The 26,828-nt window shown below is 35.4% G+C and overlaps 1 long non-coding RNA gene across 1 annotated transcript; it reads left to right on the top strand.

Moving 5' to 3' along the window:
• The first annotated feature begins 22,743 nt into the window (after nt 1–22,743).
• LOC141345196 (uncharacterized) lies at nt 22,744–24,977 on the top strand. Its single transcript, XR_012356973.1, has 3 exons — nt 22,744–23,048; nt 23,689–23,743; nt 24,771–24,977. It is a non-coding gene; the product is annotated as an uncharacterized lncRNA (long non-coding RNA).
• Nucleotides 24,978–26,828: the final 1,851 nt, after the last annotated feature.

Consider the following 26,828-nt stretch of genomic DNA (forward strand, 5'->3'; position numbering starts at 1 on the left):
ATATAATAAAAAGGTTAAATGCTTGCTTATTTCTGCTTTTCGCCTCAACCGCACAGCAACGCGTCGTGGCTTTGAAGCAGGCGCTGCACGAATCTTGTATGGCAAGCCGTTTTAACCTAAAATACATTAATCCACTATGGCAAGCTGTTTTAGCCTAAAATATACTAAGCATTACTTATCATAATCGCATTTTTACTAGCAACAATTCAATTACAGAGCTCTAAGTGTTCTGGGCTGGCCCTTTTGCCCGAAGGCTGCCCGGTTTGCTTCTCCAAGCCAACATTTAAAGTTTGTCATCGAACTTTAGCTTCTAGTTATGTTGGCTTGGAGAAGCCAACATATTGTTATGCTATTTAAACTTATTATTATTATTATTAAAATTCTTCTGAGACTAAAATTCTATACGCTACTCCTCCTAGAGCTTTAAGGCTACAAGCCCCAAACTCGGCGGAGCCCTGGGCCCTGGTCACCAAAGTGTTGCTATATCTTTTTGGAATGATCAGACTTACAGTTGATTTAATATTAATTTTTTTACATGAAAAATTTCTATAGGTTTTCAATGGGCTGAGAAAAAATGCGCCATCTAGAGGCGCAATACCTCTCGACTGAAGAGGCGGGACTCAAACCTCTTGCTTACAGTCACTCTGAAATCGGTGGAAATACAAATAAATACCGCCTTTTAAAATTAAATATTCCAGCGATTTAATTGTAAATACCCATTAGAACACATCAACAGCTAAATTCAGTGGTTTGTGAGCAGTTCTTGTAAAAGAAATGCTTGCACCCTTCAGCGAGTATACAAGCCGTCAGCACGAACTCTCTCTGTATGTGCTCATAAACAACATAAATTGCACGAATTAGAGTGCCTTTAAAATTTATATATTTCAGCGATTTATTTGTAAATACCCATTAGAACACATCAACAAATCAACCTTTTGTGATCTGTTTTATTTCAAAGTTAAAGCACTGTCTTCAGCAAATGTGTTATACAGATGAGCTTTACGGCTCGGAGCTAATTTACCCGACTGAGAATTATACATGACTGCGCGTCTTTTAAAAGCATTTAAATAAAAACACTCCAGCGATCCAACACAAAAAATATACAAGAATATTTTAAAGAACTATATTAGCTGCAAATGAGCTGTTCAATAGGTTTCACTAACGAACATGTTACCGAGCTGTAACCTATACTTTCACTTTGACTTCGGTGTAAAATGCATATAAAAAACGCCTTTAAAATTACAATATTCCAGCCATTTAATTATAAATACCCATTAGAACACATCAAGACCTGAATTCAGCTGTTTGAACGAATTTATTGAAAACCCGAAGCATTTCCTTCACCGCGTACAGATTGCCTTCAACTATGATACATGGAGACGAACGACATAATTTGCACGAATTTGACCGCCTTTAAAATTACAATATTGCAGCGATTTAATTAAGTCCACCCATTAGAGAATATCAACAGCTAAATGCAGTTGTTCGTGAGTATTTTTTTTTCATACAGAGAGCGCTGTGTTCAGCAGTGTGTTATGAGCTCCGAGATGTCCAACTGACAATTATACATGACTGCACGTCTTTTAAAGGCATTTAAATACAAACACTCCAGCGATTGCACACAATAAATATAGAAGAATATTTTAAAGACCTACATTGAGTGCAAATGACTTTTTTCACTGGCTTAACTAACTAACATTGAATGCACTGCTCAGTCTTCATCTGCATCAAAGACATCATTTGCACGTCTTTTAAAGGTATACAAACACTCCAGCGATTAAACACAATAATAGTAGAGTAATATATTACACAGCTTAAATGCTTGCTTATTTCTGCTTTTAGGCTCAACCGCACAGCAACGCTTTCAAGCACGCGCTGCACACTTGTTGTATGGCAAGCCGTTTTAACCTAAAATACACATAAATCCTCTATGGCAAGCTGTTTAGCCTAAAATATACTAAGCATTACTTATCGTAATAGCATTTTTACTAGCAACAATTCAATCAGAGAGCTCTAAGTGTTCTGGGCTGGCCCTTTTGCCCGAAGGCTGCCCGGTTTGCTTCTCCAAGCCAACATTTAAAGTTTGTCATCGAACTTTAGCTTCTAGTTATTATTATTATTATTAAAATTCTTCTGAGACTAAAATTCTATACGCTACTCCTCCTAGAGCTTTAAGGCTACAAGCCCCAAACTCAGCAGAGCCCTGGGCCCTGACCACGAGATTGTTGCTATATCTTTTTAGACTGATCAGACTTACAGTTGATTTATTATTAATTTTTTTATATTAAAAATTCCTAAAATTTCGCCCTCTAATGGAGCAATACCTCTCCACTGAATGGAAATATGTCCCATAGAATTGAATGGGCTGAGAAAAAGGCGCCCTCTAAAGGAGTAAATCCTCTCTACTCAACAGGAGATCGCTGAGCTCTGACCTACTTTCACTTTGACTTAGGTGGAAAATGCAAATAAATAACGCCTTTAAAATTAAAATATTCCAGCGATTTAATTGTAAATACCCATTAGAACACACCAAGACCTGAATTCAGCTATTTGAGCTAATTTATTCAAAACTCTAAGCATTTCCTTCACCGTGTACAGCTTCAGCACGTACTCTCTCTGTATATCTGCTCACAAACGACCTAATTTGCTCGAATTAGAACGCCTTTAAAATTAAAATATTACAGCGATTTAACTCTAAATACCCATTACAACACATCAACAGCTAAATCAGTTTGTGATCTGTTTTATTTCAAAGTTGAAGCAGTGTCTTCAGCAAATGTATTACACAGACGAGCTTCACGGCTCGGAGCTAACTTACCCGACTGAGAATTATACATGACTGCACGTCTTTTAAAAGCATTTAAATAAAAACACTCCAGCGATTGCACACAATAAATATAGAAGAATATTTTAAAGAGCTACATTGGGTGTAAATTAGCTATTTCAAACGTTTTACTAACGAACATGAGATGTACGGCTGCATTATCAGTCTGTCAACAAATACATAATTTGCACGTCTTTTAAAGGCATTTAAATAAAAACACTCCAGCGATTGCACACAATAAATATAGAAGAATATTTTAAAGAGCCGCATTGAATGCAAATGACCTGTTTCAAAGGTTTTTAATAACGAACATGAGATGCACGGCTGCATCCGTCTGTGTCAAAAAAGAATTCATTTGCACGTCTTTTAAAGGTAATCAAATAAAAACATTCCAGCGATTGCACACAATAAATATAGAAGAATATTTTAAAGAGCTACATTGGGTGTAAATGAGCTATTTCAAACGTTTTACTAACGAACATGAGATGTACGGCTGCATCCCTCTGTCAACAAAGAATTCATTTGCACGTCTTTTAAAGGTAATCAAATAAAAACATTCCAGCGATTGCACACAATAAATATAGAAGAATATTTTAAAGAGCTGCATTGAGTGTAAATGAGCTATTTCAAACGTTTCACTAACGAACATGAGATGCACGGCTGCATTTATGTGTCTGTTAACAAAGACATCATTTGCATGACTTTTAAAGGTATTTTAATACAAACACTCCAGCGATTCAACACAATAATAGTACAGTCATATAATAAAAAGGTTAAATGCTTGCTTATTTCTGCTTTTCGCCTCAACCGCACAGCAACGCGTCGTGGCTTTGAAGCAAGCGCTGCACGAATCTTGTATGGCAAGCCGTTTTAACCTAAAATACACATATTAATCCACTATGGCAAGCTGTATTAGCCTAAAATATACTAAGCATTACTTATCGTAATAGCATTTTTACTAGCAACAATTCAATTACAGAGCTCTAAGTGTTCTGGGCTGGCCCTTTTGCCCCAAGGCTGCCCAATTTGGCTCTCCAAGCCAACATTTAAAGTTTGTCATCGAACTTTAGCTTCTAGTTATGTTGGCTTGGAGAAGCCAACATATTGTTATGCTATTTAAACTTATTATTATTATTATTATTATTATTATTAAACTTCTTCTGAGACTAAAATTCTATACGCTACTCCTCCTAGAGCTTTAAGGCTACAAGCCCCAAATTCGGCGGAGCCCTGGGCCCTGGTCACCAAAGTGTTGCTATATCTTTTTGGAATGATCAGACTTACAGTTGATTTAATATTAATTTTTTTACATTAAAAATTTCTATGGGATTTCAATGGGCTGAGAAAAAATGCGCCATCTAAAGGCGCAATACCTCTCCACTGAAGAGGCGGGACTCAACCTCTTACTTACAGTCACTCTGAAATCGGTGGAAATACAAATAAATACCGCTTTTTAAAATTTAAATATTACAGCGATTTAACTCTAAATACCCATTAGAACACACCAACAGCTAAATTCAGTGGTTTGAGAGCAGTTCTTGTAAAAGGAAAGCTTGCACCCTTCAGCGAGTATACAAGCCGTCAGCACGAACTCTCTCTGTATGTGCTCATAAACAAAATAATTTGCACGAATTAGAACGCCTTTAAAATTAATATATTTCAGCGATTTATTTGTAAATACCCATTAGAACACATCAACAAATCAGCCTTTTGTGATCTGTTTTATTTCAAAGTTAACTTAGCTCCGAGCCGTGAAGCTCGTCTGTATAACACACATTTGCTGAAGACAGTGCTTTAACGTTACCCGACTGAGAATTAGACTGCACGTCTTTTAAAAGCATTTAAATAAAAACACTCCAGCGATCCAACACAATAAATATAAAAGAATATTTTAAAGAACTACATTAGCTGCAAATGAGCTATTCAATAGGTTTCAACGAACATGTTACCAAGCTGTGACCCACACTTTCACTTTGACTTCGGTGGAAAATGCATATAAATAACACCTTTAAAATTACAATATTCCAGCCATTTAATTTTAAATACCCATTAGAACACATCAAGACCTGAATTCAGCTGTTTGAGCGAATTTATTCAAAACCCTAAGCACAGATTGCCTTCAACGAGTATACATGGAGACGAACGACATAATTTGCACGAATTAGAACGCCTTTAAAATTACAATATTGCAGCGATTTAATTCATTCCACCCATTAGAAAATATCAACAGCTAAATGCAGTTGTTTGTGAGTTTTTTTTTTTTTTTTCATACAGAGAGCGCTGTGTTCAGCAGTGTAGACATGAGCTCCGAGATGTCCGTCTGAGAATTATACATGACTGCACTTCTTTTAAAGGCATGTAAATACAAACACTCCAGCGATTGCACACAATAAATATAGAAGAATATTTTAAAGACCTGCATTGGGTGCAAATGACTTTTTTCATAGGCTTAACTAACAGGAGATGCACGGCTGCATTTATGTGTCTGTTAACAAAGACATCATTTGCACGTCTTTTAAAGGTATTTTAATACAAACACTCCAGCGATTCCACACAATAAATATAGAAGAATATTTTAAAGACCTACATTGAGTTCAAATGACTTTTTTCACAGGCTTAACTAACTAACATTGAATGCACTGCTCAGTCTTCGTCTGCATCAAAGACATCATTTGCACGTCTTTTAAATGTATTTAAATACAAACACTCCAGCGATTAAACACAATAATAGTAGAGTAATATATTACACAGCTTAAATGCTTGCTTATTTCTGCTTTTAGGCTCAACCGCACAGCAACGCGTCGTGGCTTTCAAGCACGCGCTGTACACTTGTTGTATGGCAAGCCGTTTTAACCTAAAATACACATAAATCCTCTATGGCAAGCTGTTTTAGCCTAAAATATACTAAGTATTACTTTTCGTGATAGCATTTTTACTAGCAACAATTCAATCAGAGAGCTCTAAGGGTTCTGGGCTGGCCCTTTTGCCCGAAGGCTGCCCGGTTTGCTTCTCCAAGCCAACATTTAAAGTTTGTCATCGAACTTTAGCTTCTAGTTATGTTGGCTTGGAGAGCCAACATACTGTTATGCTATTTAAACTTATTATTATGTTGGCTTGGAGAGCCAACATACTGTTATGCTATTTAAACTTATTATTATTATGTTGGCTTGGAGAAGCCAACATATTGTTATGCTATTTAAACTTATTATTATTATTATTATTATTATTATATTTTATTATTCTTATGAGCTACAGAAATTTCTGACAGCTACTCCTCCGAGACCTTTGAAGCCACAAGGCCCAAACTTGGCAGAGACCTGGGCCCTTGTCCCGAAAGAGTTGCTATATCTATTTGGACTGATCAGATGTACAGTTGATTTATTATTAATTTTTGAAAATGACAAATTTCCCAATGAATTACATGGGCTGAGAAAAAATGCGCCCTCTAACAGTAATACCTCTTACATAATAATACCTACTAATAATACCTACTACATAAGTAATACCTACTTACAGTCACTCTGAAATCGGTGGAAATACAAATAAATATCGCCTTAAAAATGTAAATATTACAGCGATTTAACTCTAAAAACCCATTAGAACATATCAACAGCTAAATTCAGTGGTTTGTGAGTAACGTTAGTTCTTGTAAAAGAAAAGCTCGCACCCTTCAGCGAGTATACATACATGCCGTCAGCACGAACTCTCTGTATGTGCTCATAAACAACATAACTTGCTCGAATTAGAACGCCTTTAAAATTAATATATTTCAGCGATTTATTTGTAAATACCCATTAGAACACATCAACAAATCAGCCTTTTGTGATCTGTTTTATTTCAAAGTTAAAACACTGTGTTCAGCAAATGTGTTATACAGACGAGCTTTCAGGCTCGGAGCTAACTTACCAGACTGAGAATTATGACTGCACGTCTTTTAAAAGCATTTAAATAAAAACACTCCAGCGATCCAACACAATAAATATACAAGAATATTTTAAAGAACTACATTAGCTGCAAATGAGCTTTTCAGTTTCACTAACGACCATGTTACCGAGATGTGACTTACTTTCACTTTGAACTCGGTGGAAAATGCATATAAATAATGCCTTTAAAATTACAATATTCCAGCCATTTAATTGTAAATACCCATTAGAACACATCAAGACCTGAATTCAGCTGTTTGAGCGAATTTATTGAAAACCCTAAGCATTTCCTTCACCGCGTACAGATTGCTTTCAACGAGTATACATGGAGACGAACGACATAATTTGCACGAATTAGAACGCCTTTAAAATTACAATATTGCAGCGATTTAATTTAGTCCACCCATTAGAAAATATCAACAGCTAAATGCAGTTGTTTGTGAGCATTTTGTTTTCATACAGAGAGCGCTGCGTTCAGCAGTGTGTTAGACATGAGCTCCGAGATGTCCGACTGAGAATTATACATGACTGCACGTCTTTTAAAGGCATTTAAATAAAAACACTCCAGCGATTCAACACAATAAATATAGAAGAATATTTTAAAGACCTGCATTGGGTGCAAATTACTTTTTTCATAGGCTTAACTAACTAACATGAGATGCACTGCTCAGTCTTCATCTGCATCATCAAAGACATCATTTGCACGTCTTTTAAAGGTATTTAAATACAAACACTCCAGCGATTAAACACAATAATAGTAGAGTAATATATTACACAGCTTAAATGCTTGCTTATTAATGCTTTTAGGCTCAACCGCACAGCAACGCTTTCAAGCACGCGCTGCACACTTGTTGTATGGCAAGCGGTGTTAACCTAAAATACACATAAATCCACTATGGCAAGCTGTTTTAACCTAAAATATACTAAGCATTACTTATCGTAATAGCATTTTTACTAGCAACAATTCAATCAGAGAGCTCTAAGTGTTCTGGGCTGGACCTTTTGCCCGAAGGCTGCCCGGTTTGCTTCTCCAAGCCAACATTTAAAGTTTGTCATCGAACTTTAGCTTCTAGTTATGTTGGCTTGGAGAAGCCAACATATTGTTATGCTATTTAAACTTATTATTATTATTATTAAAATTCTTCTGAGACTAAAATTCTATACGCTACTCCTCCTAGAGCTTTAAGGCTACAAGCCCCAAACTCGGCGGAGCCCTGGGCCCTGGTCACCAAAGTGTTGCTATATCTTTTTGGAATGATCAGACTTACAGTTGATTTAATATTAATTTTTTTACATGAAAAATTTCTATAGGTTTTCAATGGGCTGAGAAAAAATGCGCCATCTAGAGGCGCAATACCTCTCGACTGAAGAGGCGGGACTCAAACCTCTTGCTTACAGTCACTCTGAAATCGGTGGAAATACAAATAAATACCGCCTTTTAAAATTAAATATTCCAGCGATTTAATTGTAAATACCCATTAGAACACATCAACAGCTAAATTCAGTGGTTTGTGAGCAGTTCTTGTAAAAGAAATGCTTGCACCCTTCAGCGAGTATACAAGCCGTCAGCACGAACTCTCTCTGTATGTGCTCATAAACAACATAAATTGCACGAATTAGAGTGCCTTTAAAATTTATATATTTCAGCGATTTATTTGTAAATACCCATTAGAACACATCAACAAATCAACCTTTTGTGATCTGTTTTATTTCAAAGTTAAAGCACTGTCTTCAGCAAATGTGTTATACAGATGAGCTTTACGGCTCGGAGCTAATTTACCCGACTGAGAATTATACATGACTGCGCGTCTTTTAAAAGCATTTAAATAAAAACACTCCAGCGATCCAACACAAAAAATATACAAGAATATTTTAAAGAACTATATTAGCTGCAAATGAGCTGTTCAATAGGTTTCACTAACGAACATGTTACCGAGCTGTAACCTATACTTTCACTTTGACTTCGGTGTAAAATGCATATAAATAACGCCTTTAAAATTACAATATTCCAGCCATTTAATTATAAATACCCATTAGAACACATCAAGACCTGAATTCAGCTGTTTGAACGAATTTATTGAAAACCCGAAGCATTTCCTTCACCGCGTACAGATTGCCTTCAACTATGATACATGGAGACGAACGACATAATTTGCACGAATTTGACCGCCTTTAAAATTACAATATTGCAGCGATTTAATTAAGTCCACCCATTAGAGAATATCAACAGCTAAATGCAGTTGTTCGTGAGTATTTTTTTTTCATACAGAGAGCGCTGTGTTCAGCAGTGTGTTATGAGCTCCGAGATGTCCAACTGACAATTATACATGACTGCACGTCTTTTAAAGGCATTTAAATACAAACACTCCAGCGATTGCACACAATAAATATAGAAGAATATTTTAAAGACCTACATTGAGTGCAAATGACTTTTTTCACTGGCTTAACTAACTAACATTGAATGCACTGCTCAGTCTTCATCTGCATCAAAGACATCATTTGCACGTCTTTTAAAGGTATACAAACACTCCAGCGATTAAACACAATAATAGTAGAGTAATATATTACACAGCTTAAATGCTTGCTTATTTCTGCTTTTAGGCTCAACCGCACAGCAACGCTTTCAAGCACGCGCTGCACACTTGTTGTATGGCAAGCCGTTTTAACCTAAAATACACATAAATCCTCTATGGCAAGCTGTTTAGCCTAAAATATACTAAGCATTACTTATCGTAATAGCATTTTTACTAGCAACAATTCAATCAGAGAGCTCTAAGTGTTCTGGGCTGGCCCTTTTGCCCGAAGGCTGCCCGGTTTGCTTCTCCAAGCCAACATTTAAAGTTTGTCATCGAACTTTAGCTTCTAGTTATTATGTTGGCTTGGAGAGCCAACATACTGTTATGCTATTTAAACTTATTATTATTATTATATGTTATTATTCTTATGACCTAAGAAAATTTCTGACAGCTACTCCTCCGAGGCCTTTGAAGCCACAAGGCCCAAACTTGGCAGAGACCTGGGCCCTTGTCCCGAAAGAGTTGCTATATCTATTTGGACTGATCAGATGTACAGTTGATTTATTATTAATTTTTGAAAATGACATATTTCCCAATGAATTACATGGGCTGAGAAAAAATGCGCCCTCTAGCAGTAATACCTCTCGACTGAAGAGGCGGGACTCAAACCTCTTACTTACAGTCACTCTGAAATCGGTGGAAATACAAATAAATATCACCTTAAAAACTTAATTATTACAGCGATTTAACTCTAAATACCCATTACAACACATCAACAGCTAAATCAGTTTGTGATCTGTTTTATTTCAAAGTTGAAGCACTGTCTTCAGCAAATGTGTTACACAGACGAGATTCACGGTTCGGAGCTAACTTACCCGACTAAGAATTATACATGACTGAACGTCTTTTAAAAGCATTTAAATAAAAACACTCCAGCGATTGTACACAATAAATATAGAAGAATATTTTAAAGAGCCGCATTGAATGCAAATGACCTGTTTCAAAGGTTTTTAATAACGAACATGAGATGTACGGCTGCATATCCGTCTGTGTCAACAAATGATTCATTTGCACGTCTTTTAAAGGTAATCAAATAAAAAAAATCCAGCGATTGCACACAATAAATATAGAAGGATATTTTAAAGAGCTGCATTGAGTGCAAATGAGCTGTTTCATAGATTTAACTAACATTGGATGCACTGCTCAGTTCTTCGTCTGCATCATCAAAGACATCATGTGCACGTCTTTTAAAGGTATTTAATTACAAACACTCCAGCGATTAAACACAATAAATATAGAATATTTTAAAGAGCTACATTGGGTGTAAATGAGCTATTTCAAACGTTTCTCTAGCGAACATCAGATGTATGGCTTTATTATCAGTCTGTCAACAAATACATCATTTGCACGTCTTTTAAAGGCATTTAAATAAAAACACTCCAGCGATTGCACACAATAAATATAGAAGAATATTTTAAAGACCTACATTGGGTGCAAATGACGTTTTTCATAGGCTTAACTAACTAACATGAGATGCACGGCTGCATTTATGTGTCTGTTAACAAAGACATCAAATTTGCACGTCTTTTAAAGGTATTTTAATACAAACACTCCAGCGATTCAACACAATAACAGTACAATCATATAATAAAAAGGTTAAATGCTTGCTTATTTCTGCTTTTCACCTCAACCGCACAGCAACGCGTCGTGGCTTTGAAGCAGGCGCTGCACGAATCTTAAGATATGGCAAGCCGTTTTAACCTAAAATCCACACACAATCCTCTATGGCAAGCTGTTTTAGCCAAAAATATACTAAGCATTTCTTGTCGTACTGCCATTTTTGCTAGCAACAATTCCATTAGAGAGTTCTAAGTGTTCTGGGCTGGCCCTTTTGCCCCAAGGCTGCCCGGTTTGGCTCTCCAAGCCAACATTTAAAGTTTGTCATCGAACTTTAGCTTCTAGTTATTATTCTTATGACCTACAGAAATTTCTGACAGCTACTCCTCCGAGGCCTTTGAAGCCACAAGGCCCAAACTTGGCAGAGACCTGGGCCCTTGTCCCGAAAGAGTTGCTATATCTATTTGGACTGATCAGATGTACAGTTGATTTATTATTAATTTTTGAATATGACAAATTTCCCAATGAATTACATGGGCTGAGAAAAAATGCGCCCTCTAACAGTAATACCTCTCGACTGAAGAGGCGGGACTCAAACCTCTTACTTACAGTCACTCTGAAATCGGTGGAAATACAAATAAATATCGCCTTAAAAATGTCATTATTACAGCGATTTAACTCTAAATACCCATTAGAACATATCAACAGCTAAATTCAGTGGTTTGTGAGTAACGTTAGTTCTTGTAAAAGAAAAGCTCGCACCCTTCAGCGAGTATACAAGCCGTCAGCACGAACTCTCTCTCTACATGTGCTCACAAACAACATAAATTGCACGAATTAGAACTCCTTTAAAATTAATATATTTCAGCGATTTGTTTGTAAATACCCATTAGAACACATCAACAAATCAGCCTTTTGTGATCTGTTTTATTTCAAAGTTAAAGCACTGTCTTCAGCAAATGTGTTATACAGACGAGCTTTCAGGCTCGGAGCTAACTTACCTGACTGAGAATTATACATGACTGCACGTCTTTTAAAAGCATTTAAATAAAAACACTCCAGCGATCCAACACAATCAATATACAAGAATATTTTAAAGAACTACATTAGCTGCAAATGAGCTTTTCAGTTTCACTAACAAACATGTTACCGAGCTGTGACTTACTTTCACTTTGAATTTGGTGGAAAATGCATATAAATAATGCCTTTAAAATTACAATATTCCAGCCATTTAATTGTAAATACCCATTAGAACACATCAAGACCTGAATTCAGCTGTTTGAGCGAATTTATTGAAAACCCTAAGCATTTCCTTCACCGCGTACAGATTGCTTTCAACGAGTATACATGGAGACGAACGACATAATTTGCACGAATTAGAACGCCTTTAAAATTACAATATTGCAGCGATTTAATTCAGTCCACCCATTAGAAAATATCAACAGCTAAATGCAGTTGTTTGTGAGCATTTTGTTTTCATACAGAGAGCGCTGCATTCAGCAGTGTGTTAGACATGAGCTCCGAGATGTCCGACTGAGAATTATACATGACTGCACGTCTTTTAAAGGCATTTAAATAAAAACACTTCAGCGATTCAACACAATAAATATAGAAGAATATTTTAAAGACCTGCATTGGGTGCAAATGACGTTTTTCATAGGCTTAACTAACTAACATGAGATGCACCGCTGCATTTATGTGTCTGTTAACAAAGACATCATTTGCACGTCTTTTAAAGGTATTTTAATACAAACACTCCAGCGATTCAACACAATAATAGTTCAGTCATATAATAAAAAGTTTAAATGCTTGCTTATTTCTGCTTTTCGGCTCAACCGCACGGCAACGCGACACGGCTTTGAAGCAGGCGCTGATCACTTATTCCAGTATGGCAAGCCGTTTTAACCTAAAATACACATATTAATCCACTATGGTGTTCTGGGCTGGCCCTTTTGCCCGAAGGCTGCCCAATTTGGCTCTCCAAGCCAACATTTAAAGTTTGTCATCGAACTTTAGCTTCTAGTTATTATTATGTTGGCTTGGAGAAGCCAACATATTGTTATGCTATTTAAACTTATTATTATTCAACCTTCTTCTGAGACTAATTTTCTATACGCTACTCCTCCTAGGGCTTTAAGGCTACAAGCCCCAAACTCGGCGGAGCCCTGGGCCCTGGTCACGAAAGTGTTGCTACATCTTTTTGGAATGATCAGACTTACAGTTGATTTAATATTAATTTTTTTACATGAAAAATTTCTATAGGATTTCAATGGGCTGAGAAAAAATGCGCCATCTAGAGGCGCAATACCTCTCCACTGAAGAGGCGGGACTCAAACCTCTTACTTACAGTCACTCTGAAATCGGTGGAAATACAAATAAATACCGCCTTTAAAATTTAAATATTGCAGCGATTTAATTGTAAATACCCATTAGAACACATCAACAGCTACATTCAGCTGTGAGCTGTTTTGTGTAAAAGTTCAACCGCTGTCTTTAGAGAGTGTGTTACAGATGAGCTTCACATCTCTGTCTGAGAATTATACATGACTGAACGTCTTTTAAAAGCATTTAAATAAAAACACTCCAGCGATTGTACACAATAAATATAGAATAATATTTTAAAGAACTACATTAGCTGCAAATGAGCTATTCAATAGGTTTCACTAACGAACATGTTACCGAGCTGTGACTTACTTTCACTTTGACTTCGGTGGAAAATGCATATAAATAACGCCTTTAAAATTACAATATTCCAGCCATTTAATTGTAAATACCCATTAGAACACATCAAGACCTGAATTCAGCTGTTTGAGCGAATTTATTCAAAACCCTAAGCATTTCCTTCACCGCATACAGGTTGCCTTCACCGAGTATACATGGAGACGAACGACATAATTTGCACGAATTTGACCGCCTTTAAAATTACAATATTGCAGTGATTTAATTCATTCCACCCATTAGAGAATATCAACAGCTAAATGCAGTTGTTTGTGAGCATTTTTTTTCATACAGAGAGCGCTGTGTTCAGCAGTGTTAGACCCGAGATGTCCGACTGAGAATTAAACATGACTGCACGTCTTTTAAAGGCATTTAAATAAAAACACTCCAGCGATTCAACACAATAAATATAGAAGAATATTTTAAAGACCTGCATTGGGTGCAAATTACTTTTTTCATAGGCTTAACTAACTAACATGAGATGCACTGCTCAGTCTTCATCTGCATCATCAAAGACATCATTTGCACGTCTTTTAAAGGTATTTAAATACAAACACTCCAGCGATTAAAAACAATAATAGTAGAGTAATATATTACACAGCTTAAATGCTTGCTTATTAATGCTTTTAGGCTCAACCGCACATCAAGCACGCGCTGCACACTTGTTGTATGGCAAGCCGTTTTAACCTAAAATACACATAAATCCACTATGGCAAGCTGTTTTAACCTAAAATATACTAAGCATTACTTATCGTAATAGCATTTTTACTAGCAACAATTCAATCAGAGAGCTCTAAGTGTTCTGGGCTGGACCTTTTGCCCGAAGGCTGCCCGGTTTGCTTCTCCAAGCCAACATTTAAAGTTTGTCATCGAACTTTAGCTTCTAGTTATGTTGGCTTGGAGAAGCCAACATATTGTTATGCTATTTAAACTTATTATTATTATTATTAAAATTCTTCTGAGACTAAAATTCTATACGCTACTCCTCCTAGAGCTTTAAGGCTACAAGCCCCAAACTCGGCGGAGCCCTGGGCCCTGGTCACCAAAGTGTTGCTATATCTTTTTGGAATGATCAGACTTACAGTTGATTTAATATTAATTTTTTTACATGAAAAATTTCTATAGGATTTCAATGGGCTGAGAAAAAATGCGCCATCTAGAGGCGCAATACCTCTCGACTGAAGAGGCGGGACTCAAGCGTCTTGCTTACAGTCACTCTGAAATCGGTGGAAATACAAATAAATACCGCCTTTTAAAATTAAATATTCCAGCGATTTAATTGTAAATACCCATTAGAACACATCAACAGCTAAATTCAGTGGTTTGTGAGCAGTTCTTGTAAAAGAAATGCTTGCACCCTTCAGCGAGTATACAAGCCGTCAGCACGAACTCTCTCTGTATGTGCTCATAAACAACATAAATTGCACGAATTAGAGTGCCTTTAAAATTAATATATTTCAGCGATTTATTTGTAAATACCCATTAGAACACATCAACAAATCAACCTTTTGTGATCTGTTTTATTTCAAAGTTAAAGCACTGTCTTCAGCAAATGTGTTATACAGATGAGCTTTACGGCTCGGAGCTAACTTACCAGACTGAGAATTATACATGACTGCGCGTCTTTTAAAAGCATTTAAATAAAAACACTCCAGCGATCCAACACAATAAATATACAAGAATATTTTAAAGAACTATATTAGCTGCAAATGAGCTTTTCAGTTTCACTAACGAACATGTTACCGAGCTGTGACTTACTTTCACTTTGAACTCGGTGGAAAATGCATATAAATAACGCCTTTAAAATGACAATATTCCAGCCATTTAATTATAAATACCCATTAGAACACATCAAGACCTGAATTCAGCTGTTTGAACGAATTTATTGAAAACCCGAAGCATTTCCTTCACCGCGTACAGATTGCCTTCAACTATGATACATGGAGACGAACGACATAATTTGCACGAATTTGACCGCCTTTAAAATTACAATATTGCAGCGATTTAATTAAGTCCACCCATTAGAGAATATCAACAGCTAAATGCAGTTGTTCGTGAGTATTTTTTTTTCATACAGAGAGCGCTGTGTTCAGCAGTGTGTTATGAGCTCCGAGATGTCCGACTGAGAATTATACATGACTGCACGTCTTTTAAAGGCATTTAAATACAAACACTCCAGCGATTGCACACAATAAATATAGAAGAATATTTTAAAGACCTACATTGAGTGCAAATGACTTTTTTCACTGGCTTAACTAACTAACATTGAATGCACTGCTCAGTCTTCATCTGCATCAAAGACATCATTTGCATGTCTTTTAAAGGTATACAAACACTCCAGCGATTAAACACAATAATAGTAGAGTAATATATTACACAGCTTAAATGCTTGCTTATTTCTGCTTTTAGGCTCAACCGCACAGCAACGCTTTCAAGCACGCGCTGCACACTTGTTGTATGGCAAGCCGTTTTAACCTAAAATACACATAAATCCTCTATGGCAAGCTGTTTAGCCTAAAATATACTAAGCATTACTTATCGTAATAGCATTTTTACTAGCAACAATTCAATCAGAGAGCTCTAAGTGTTCTGGGCTGGCCCTTTTGCCCGAAAGGCTGCCCGGTTTGCTTCTCCAAGCCAACATTTAAAGTTTGTCATCAAACTTTAGCTTCTAGTTATTATTATTCTTATGAGCTACAGAAATTTCTGACAGCTACTCCTCCGAGGCCTTTGAAGCCACAAGGCCCAAACTTGGCAGAGACCTGGGCCCTTGTCCCGAAAGAGTTGCTATATCTATTTGGACTGATCAGATGTACAGTTGATTTATTATTAATTTTTGAATATGACAAATTTCCCAATGAATTACATGGGCTGAGAAAAAATGCGCCCTCTAACAGTAATACCTCTCGACTAAAGAGGCGGGACTCAAACCTCTTACTTACAGTCACTCTGAAATCGGTGGAAATACAAATAAATACCGCCTTAAAAATGTAAATATTACAGCGATTTAACTCTAAAAACCCTTTAGAACATATCAACAGCTAAGTTCAGTGGTTTGTGAGTAGTTCTTGTAAAAGAAAAGCTCGCACCCTTCAGCGAGTATACAAGCCGTCAGCACGAACTCTCTCCGTATGTGCTCATAAACAACATAACTTGCACGAATTAGAACGCCTTTAAAATTAATATATTTCAGCGATTTATTTGTAAATACCCATTAGAACACATCAACAAATCAGCCTTTTGTGATCTGTTTTATTTCAAAGTTAAAGCACTGTCTTCAGCAAATGTGTTATACAGACGAGCTTTCACGGCTCGGAGCTAACTTACCCGACTGAGAATTAAACATGACTGCACGTCTTTTAAAAGCATTTAAATAAAAACACTCCAGCGATCCAACACAATCAATATACAAGAATATTTCAAAGAACTACATTAGCTGCAAATGAGCTTTTCAATACGTTTCACTAACGAACATGTTACCGAGCTGTGACTTACTTTCACTTTGAATTTGGTGGAAAATGCATATAAATAATGCCTTTAAAATTACAATATTCCAGCCATTTAATTGTAAATACCCATTAGAACACATCAAGACCTGAATTCAGCTGTTTGAGCGAATTTATTGAAAACCCTAAGCATTTCCTTCACCGCATACAGATTGCTTTCAACGAGTATACATGGAGACGAACGACATAATTTGCACGAATTAGAACGCCTTTAAAATTACAATATTGCAGCGATTTAATTCAGTCCACCCATTAGAAAATATCAACAGCTAAATGCAGTTGTTTGTGAGCATTTTGTTTTCAGAGAGCGCTGCGTTCAGCAGTGTGTTAGACATGAGCTCCGAGATGTCTGTCTGAGAATTATACATGACTGCACGTCTTTTAAAGGCATTTAAATAAAAACACTCCAGCGATTCAACACAATAAATATAGAAGAATATTTTTAAAGACCTGCATTGGGTGCAAATTACGTTTTTCATAGGCTTAACTTTAACATGAGATGCAAGGCTGCATTTATGTGTCTGTTAACAAAGACATCATTTGCACGTCTTTTAAAGGTATTTTAATACAAACACTCCAGCGATTAAACACAATAATAGTTCAGTCATATAATAAAAAGTTTAAATGCTTGCTTATTTCTGCTTTTCGGCTCAACCGCACGGCAACGCGACGCGGCTTTGAAGCAGGCGCTCATCAATTATTCCAGTATGGCAAGCCGTTTTAACCTAAAATACACATATTAATCCACTATGGTGTTCTGGGCTGGCCCTTTTGCCCGAAGGCTGCCCAATTTGGCTCTCCAAGCCAACATTTAAAGTTTGTAATCGAACTTTAGCTTCTAGTTATTATATGTTATTATTCTTATGATCTACAGAAATTTCTGACAGCTACTCCTCCGAGGCCTTTGAAGCCACAAGGCCCAAACTTGGCAGAGACCTGGGCCCTTGTCCCGAAAGAGTTGCTATATCTATTTGGACTGATCAGATGTACAGTTGATTTATTATTAATTTTTTAATATGACAAATTTCCCAATGAATTACATGGGCTGAGAAAAAATGCGCCCTCTAACAGTAATACCTCTCGACTGAAGAGGCGGGACTCAAACCTCTTACTTACAGTCACTCTGAAATCGGTGGAAATACAAATAAATACCGCCTTAAAAATTTAAATATTACAGCGATTTAACTCTAAAAACCCATTAGAACATATCAACAGCTAAATTCAGTGGTTTGTGAGTAGTTCTTGTAAAAGAAAATCTCGCACCCTTCAGCGAGTATACAAGCCGTCAGCACGAACTCTCTCTCTACATGTGCTCACAAACAACATAAATTGCACGAATTAGAACGCCTTTAAAATTAATATATTTCAGCGATTTGTTTGTAAATACCCATTAGAACACATCAACAAATCAGCCTTTTGTGATCTTTTTTTTTTTTCAAAGTTTAAGCACTGTCTTCAGCAAATGTGTTATACAGACGAGCTTTCAGGCTCGGAGCTAACTTACCCGACTGAGAATTAAACATGACTGCACGTCTTTTAAAAGCATTTAAATAAAAACCCAGACAGCAAGTTGACGTTGATTCAACGTCGATTTCTGGTTGTAAAGGTCAGTGTCGGTCGTCAATCAAATTTCGATGTTGAATCAACGTTCATTATTTGGTCGGTTTATCAGAACGTTATTACGTCGAAAATAAAACGTCGATTCAACGTCGAAATCACGTTGGCTTATCAACCGATACAGCCGACGCATCTGATCGAAATCATAACGTCGGATATTGGTTGAAACTTGGTTAGAAGAATCAGAGATCTGGGCATGCACTTATTAGAGTGGAACTAGGCTAAATGTATTTTTATTTATTATTTTATTTAGGCCGTCTTTCGCTGAATATAGGCTACTTAAACTCTAAAGTGGATTATGGAAGTTTTTAAAAACAATAACTGACAAGACTTTAACATTTTTGTCGAATGTTTAATGAAGTTATGTTTTATTCATTTTGTTGTTTTGTTCTGCCATTAGCAATAGTCGGTCCAGTGTTTACACACAGGCTGTATATATAGGCTATATAAAAAACTTGTTTAAATATTTTTCTTCATTACACGTTTTGTTTTATTTCGTGTCACTAAACATTAAAAATAATTTAGCCTATACTTTGTTTTGCAGACTCAAAACGTTATTCAGTCTATTCATTTATTAATATTTGTAAAATAAATTAATCATATTTTCTTAATCTGCTTGGGATCATAATTTTTTAATCCATAAATTAGTAATTTAAATAAATTCTTATAACAGCGACAACCCTTTAATCTTGATCAACAACAACTAATAATAAACGAATTGGAGGTCCGTTATCATTTTGTCAATAATCAGTTTTAGACTATAATTGCATCTGTCTTGAATTTAGACTGGTGAAGAATAGGACAGGACAGTCGCAACAGTGGTTGTAATGAGTGCAGATATTTTGTATTCTCTTCAGGAGTAGTTCTCAGTGCTGCTGCCTTGCATTTCTTTGGTAAATGTTTTATTTAATCTATAAAACTTTTTTTTTTGTATGTTTAAAAATTGTATTTAATACAAAGCAAATTAAAGAGACGTAGCCGCTTTTCCACTATCGGGCCGAACCGTTCTCAATGCGTAACTGTTCTGTTCCGTGCCGATTCGGGCCAGTCGGCACGGATACGGTTTGATTTTCCACTGCGGTGCAGATAACGGAACTATTTGGAATGTAAATACAAATGCGTCAGTCGTTGCCTTGGTAATGCTTGATATGTATGTTTGAGTTTGTTTGTTTTTTTCCCGGCACTGTTTTGAAACTTTTCTTAATGCCCTTCTCTACAAGACACTGCACTAATAAATAAAAAAAACTTTTTCGTTTCTCTTTGCACCCTCCAGCTGTTGTTGAATTTTTCTTTCTTGCCAAATATCATATTAGAGCAAATGTTTCATCCACAGACCAAAGTGTCTCAGCCATTTGTATTTATATTTACCGTATCTGTTTACTGAGCTCCCGCTTTGCCATAGAGAAACTGGTAGCCAGGCAACAGAGTGGCGACGCCATGCAAACGCATTTTATCAGCCCGGTTCAGCACGGTTGTCTAACCGTGCCAAGAATTCCGGGCCGAGAACGGTTTGTAATCGTTCCGTGCCGTACCAGGCTCAGGTGGAAACACAACTGGAACTGTACCCGACCGTTCTAAGAACGGTTCGGCACGATGGTGGAAAAGCAGCTTGTGGTGTCAGTCACCTAAACAAGACACATTGGGTTTTTTACTATTTTATTTTTACTTCTAAAATTCTTGTTTAAATGTAAGAAATATTGTATACATGTTAAAACGGTACTATATGTTGTATTAAGAACTGTATTTAACGAAAATAAAGTCAATTAGGCAAAGAAAAAAAAGAAAAAGAAATGTCGAAAAATGAAATGTCCAAAAAAAAAAAAAAACGAAACAAAAGTTAGGAAAACCTAATTGAAATTAAATAATAATTATCAAAAATAAATAATCGTTTTCTTAATCATTTCGTTCTAATCCGGTGCACTGTGAAAAGGGACCATCAATGTATCTGAGGTTCAGTGGCGGCTACTGGTCTGTCAAATAGGGGAAGCTCATTTTCGGCCTACATCATAAAATTGTCTATTAATTTAAAAGTAAATTCTGCCCTACGTTCCTTTTCAAGAAAATGCGCTGTGACCCTGTCGTACCAACTAGGCGTCTTTTCGTGTGCAGTTTCACCCACGACGCTAGCCTAGCCTACTATATGAATGAATGAATGAACGATCTAAAAAAAAATATTAAACTCTGTAAAAGTGAAACAAGGAATGTGGTGTATAATTGTGTGAAATGTATGATGAAAATCAAGCAATTTCGCCAAGCAAATATAAAGAAATAGGTTGCAGCAGTTTTTATTTCGACTGAACTTGAGAAATCCACGATGGGACTGAGTGAGCGCGAATAGCTTCAGCGATTCCTTATAGTACAAAATCGCTGTCAGTCAAAAGGAGATGCAATCTTTCGACAGACCTTCCAATCATCACGCAGAAGCTCAGCGTCCAGGCCAGCCCACTCCTCATTCACCCCCAGAGACGCTGAGCGTCCGTGGGCGGGACATAATCGCAGCGTTTATCCAATGACCGTCTAGTTTCAAAGCACTGAAAAAAAACGTTCAAAGCAGCCCCATTGAAGTCAATGGACGCTGGGCTTCAATGGGGAAATGCACTGTGACGCTACGGGAATGTATGTGAAGAAAATCAAGTCAGCCGACCTGCTATATCTAACTGATTCTGAACGAACTCGTCTTTGAGATGAACGTTTTCTAACGCATTTTTAGTCAATAAAATGTTAATACAATAGTACGTAATTTGACCATTAATTTTGTGACATTATAGGGGAAGCTGAGCTTCCCTTGCAGTCTTAAAGAAATCGCCACTGCTGAGGTTGAGAGGGAAATTTATTTACCATATTTGCATGCTTTAATTTTGCGTTGCAGTTTAAATAACTTATACTGAAAAAATAAATAAATAAATAAATACAACTGAAAACTAGAAATGTGTCTAAAATTAAGAAAAAAAAATGAACTAATAAAACCGGAATTTTATATCAAAATTAAAAAACAACATTAAAATAAAAGCTCATTTAAAATTGCAAAAATAGCAGGCACGAATCGGTGCGTAATAGGGAGGCGCCCGTGTGATCGCTTGCAATTTTTTTCTGATTATGAAACAAATAAACTCATAATAGGCCTAACTCATAACAATAAATAATTACAATGTGTACACATTTATAATCATTAGGCAACTTGCCTGTGCCTTGTAAAATATGCTGGATGTCTGTTACAATTTTTAGCATTTTATTCGCGTTTTCATAGACACATGAATTGTGGTTTCAGAAATGTCAAGTCGTAACGGAGATATCCGTACCATTGATTTTTCATCTGAAACAAAAACGAAAATGGACATAAAAAGATATTTTATGTTTTATGAATAGATCTTTCTGAATCTAAAGTATGTTGTCTCCCCGAAACCTCGTTTTTTTTGTCATGTCATAAAACATGTTTTTTTAAGTCTGCATTAAGAGATGGTTCAATATAGCCGTATGTTTTTGAATTTGCATGCGAATGTTATGTCCATAATGCTTTGACATAACTGAAAAAAGAAGAAGAAAAAAAAAAGCACAATTAAAATTTTGTGAACATTCATAAAATATTGTGCTCCAAATTGTCGTTGTTTCATTTACTGTTTTTGTTTGTTTTATTTTGTTATATTTTTGTTTTATTATTTTTAATAAGAAATATAATTTAAATTCAAAGAGGTGGTGTATTAATCCGGTCTTCTACCAAAAAAAAAAAAAAAGATAAAAATAATAAATTAATAATAAAAAATATTACATAAAAAAATAAACTATTAAATAAAACTATTAAACCTATAAAACTTCATAAACGATAAAAGGTGCTTATCTGACTATCAGGTGCAGGGCATTTTGCACCTGTAAATTGGTCACAGAACTGCACAACAAAAACTTAAATGTATGATTTAATAACAGTTTAATTAAAATTTAAATTGTTTATTTATGTACATTTTGCGTGACTGACGTGTGCGTGCACGCTGAACATTCGCGTAGCTTTCAAACACTGGAGCGAGGGAGTTGTCATGGAAACGGGCTGCAACACAACGGCTGACAAGCTGGAAACTGCGTTTCTCCCTGTTGTTTGTATTGCTTTCGGTAAGTTTAATACCTAAAATCACACAAATATTACATATAGCTCTTCCTGACACTAATTTTATGTGTTTATTTTTTGTAACTTCTGCTGACGTGTTTTAATGAGTGCTCAAACGATCGAGTCCCATTCAAACACTACAGCGGAGGGAGTTGTCATGGAAACGGGACGACAACACGGCAACTAACAAGCACGAAACTTGGTCTCTCGCTGTTGTTTTCTCTGCTTTCGGTAAGTTCAGTTGCTAAAATCATACAAATATTACATATAGCTGTCCCTGACACTTCTCTTGCTTGTATTTGACTCGCTTCTGTTGACTTTAGTTCATAGAGATGGTTTAGTGTCTTCGGAAAAAGTCCGTTAGCATATTAACTGGTGTCAGAGGAGGTAACTTAACGTTAACTGAACATTAACTGAGCAGTTTATGAAATTTTCTGATTTTAATCACATCTTTATATGTAGACAAGAAGTTTTGACAGGTCTGTAGTAGTTTTACTGGTATTTTATCAATGGGTGATTGGAAATAGGCTCAGATAACCTAAACATATACATGGTAACGTTACCGTTAATCGGTGACGTCGCTGACATAACAGAATCTAGTTCAAAAGCAGTTTGATCTCTCATGGTAGACAAATGATATTGCGAAGTAAGAAGTATAAACAATATCAAAAAAGTAAACCTAGAAGCAAATTATTGTATGTTAAGAATTTATGTTCAGTATATTCTTCTTTATCTTTTCTACATTTCACATGTGCTCTGGTTTGGTTCCTCGTAATAAACCTGGCATTCTATACTAAATATTGTTGGCTCTGTGACAAATTACTTCTTATGTTCTTATTTTTTTCCCCTTATGATGGCCTGCACCCCATAGTTGGAGCAAACCTCCTGTCGGACAGCAACTCTAGGCACAGTAAACCATATGGCTAGTAAGTTATCCTTAAACAAACACTAATGTTCAGATTTCAGTAATATATATATATATATATATATATATATATATATATATATATATATATATATATATATATATATATAGTTCAGTTATACTGTTTATTTAAAGAAAATAAACAGGGTCAATTGTGTTGGATGTTGGAGTAGCTGCAATATTGTATGAAACTGATGTTATTTTTTCCCATTATCCACTTGAACACTCAAACCTTGTACTGACTTCTACCTTTTTAGAGAAAAAACAGTTCTCAATTAGTTATTTCATTAAATTAAGTTTCTTTTGCATAGCAAGACTGGATTTATTTAAAAATTCAAGATTAAAAAACAGTCAAAACGTTGATATTGGAAAGTATTATTACCATTTTAAAGTTGTTTACTTTGTGAATATATTGTAAAATGTAATTTATTTCTGTGAACAAAGCTGAATTTTCAGCATTATTACTCCAGTCTTCAGTGTCATATGATCCTTCAGTAATTATGCTGATTTGATGCTTTACATACATTTTTTATTATTATCAATGTTGAATACTGTTGTGCTGCTATTTTTTTCTTTCAGGAGTCTTTGATGAACAGAAAATTCAAAAGAACAGCATTTATTTGAAACAAATCTTTACACTCACTTTTGATCAATTTAATACATCTTTGCTGAATAACAAAATTAATTTCTTTAAAAGAATCATGATAAAAATAAATAAACTTCACAACATTAAGAAGGTTCACACAAAAAAAAATATAAATCAGCACAGCTGTTTTTTTTGTGCAAAATCAGCATATTAAAATGATTTCTGAATGATCATGTGACACTGAAGACCGTAATGATGCTAAAAATTACAGCTTTGATCACAGCAATCAATTACATTTTAACATATATTAACACAAAAAAAAAAACATCTTGTGACCTTGCACTTTAGTCGTATGTTATGAAATGAATAATCGTTTGTCTGAAATAATATGAACAGCAGATATGCTAATCTTTCTCTTTTTGCTTTCCTGTTTCAATCTCAGGATGCCCATCCCAAGGTTGCTAGAGATTACACCAGTTCCAGTTTGGATCCAGCCTCACTTGTGAAGACTTCAGAAGATGCCAGCAGGCCCAGCACTTACAAAGACTTGAGATGATGGCAACTATACAAACCTGACAAATATTATCCTTATATTGTAATCATTGCCCAAAAAGGTAAATTTGCAGATTTTCAACTTTGTATTGTTACAGTGTGGGTAATATATGTAAATGAACAATGTTTTGCATATTTGTAATTTTTTATATACTACTACTATTAAATTATTTAGCAGTTTGGACATCTTTTACCACATTTACTAAACAGCAGTTTGGGACCAAGTATGTATTTTTGATGCAGATGTAAATGACTGTAAATGAACCTAAAAAGGTGTTATATGCCTTTGTCATAAGCTCTAATAATATTGTTAAGCAAAGGTATTAATGAGATCTTTTAAAAAGTAATAAAGTGACTTTATTAAATTACCCACTATGACAATACAGTTACTGTGTTGTTGATCTACTTTTAGAGAGGAACTTGTCAAGAAATCTACTTCACAGCACATCAGTGGAAGGCTTTCCTATGTAACAAACATGGACTCAAGTTTTCCACCATTGTATTTATCCATATCAGGTTTGTAAATACATGGGGGTTTTATATTTTGCATCATTTGTCTTTTATGAAAAACACATGGAGAAAAAAAAACATAACAAGGTCACTGGACTTCTCACAAAACATCAGTATTTTGCCACAAATATTTTCTAATTAGTTAAACTAAAATTAAACTTACATTGATAATTTGTACAGGGTTTCCGCGGGGTCTTAAAAAGTCTAAAATTTAAAAATCAAAATTTTAGGCCTTAAAAAGTCTTAAATTCGCTGTTCTAGGTCTTAAATAATTTTACACAGGTCTTATTTTTCCGATGTCCATGTAACGCTACCTCTAATGCTCATTTAAATTCTCTTTTTGTTGTTTCTGTGTTGTAGTTCTTTATTTCACAATTCCAAATATAATTTGCTGTATTTAAACTACAAATGAGACCAGCATGCAATAGCCAATCAGCTTTCTGTCATTGGCGCGAGTCTCTCTCGGATTGTACCGCAGAAGTAAAATGGATTTAACTTTTTAGCTATGGGGAAGTGCAAGTTTAACGATACTTAGCTTGAAAAAAACTGAATATAGGGCTTGGCTAAGGCCAGTTGCTAACAACTAGATTTTTTTCTCCCTCTGTGGAAGTTACTGCGTCTTCAGAATTGCAGTAGCAGAATACAGGTCAAACGACCTTTTTCTGTATATAATGTTATCAATAATAATAAGAAATATAGGTGGAGCTAGCTGACCGCCAGCCTTCGAGATACTTTTAAAATGTTTTTTTTTTTACTTGCCCGACCGAACAAACCGCCTGATTAAAACTGAAGTGACAAAAACAACTAACGTTAGTGAATCATCCAAAGGCAAGAAAGATTCATATTTTAATACATTAAACGTAAACAGAAATTGATAATGGATAGTGTAATTCTGGTCTATTTGTGACATACTTTAAAACAAATGAATGTAACAGCACTCTAAAGAAACACACTGAGGTAAAAATTTAAAATGTATAGTTTATTTATAACATGATATAGTTCAGTAATATACCAAGTGAGCTTTTTGCTAAAAATTCTTACAATTACAAATTTTACATTAATTTTAGCTCAATAAAAAAGTAGTTAGTCAAGTAGTTACTTACATATTAGACAATATGCAACATTAGCAGAAGCATTCTCCTAGCAACGTTCTGCTATGATTCAGCGTTTTGCTCGAATCAGTTGAAATAACTCGCTCATGAAGTGACTTACCGCCACCTGCTGGTAGTTTAGTGTGTTTAAAAGTATGCCTCCACAGCCAACATTTCTAATGTATATATTTATAAATCAATAAATGTATTTAAAACATTAATCTCACTTTTAATTTTGCAGTGTAAATTATGTAATCTCACTGCTAACAGCCATTTAGAATTTATTGATAAATTCATAAAATAAATTTCAAAGGTAATGCATACATTTCAAAAGTAAAAAAAAAGGC

Source organism: Garra rufa, chromosome 11, assembly GCF_049309525.1.
Source record: "Garra rufa chromosome 11, GarRuf1.0, whole genome shotgun sequence".
Taxonomy (NCBI): Eukaryota; Metazoa; Chordata; class Actinopteri; order Cypriniformes; family Cyprinidae; genus Garra; species Garra rufa.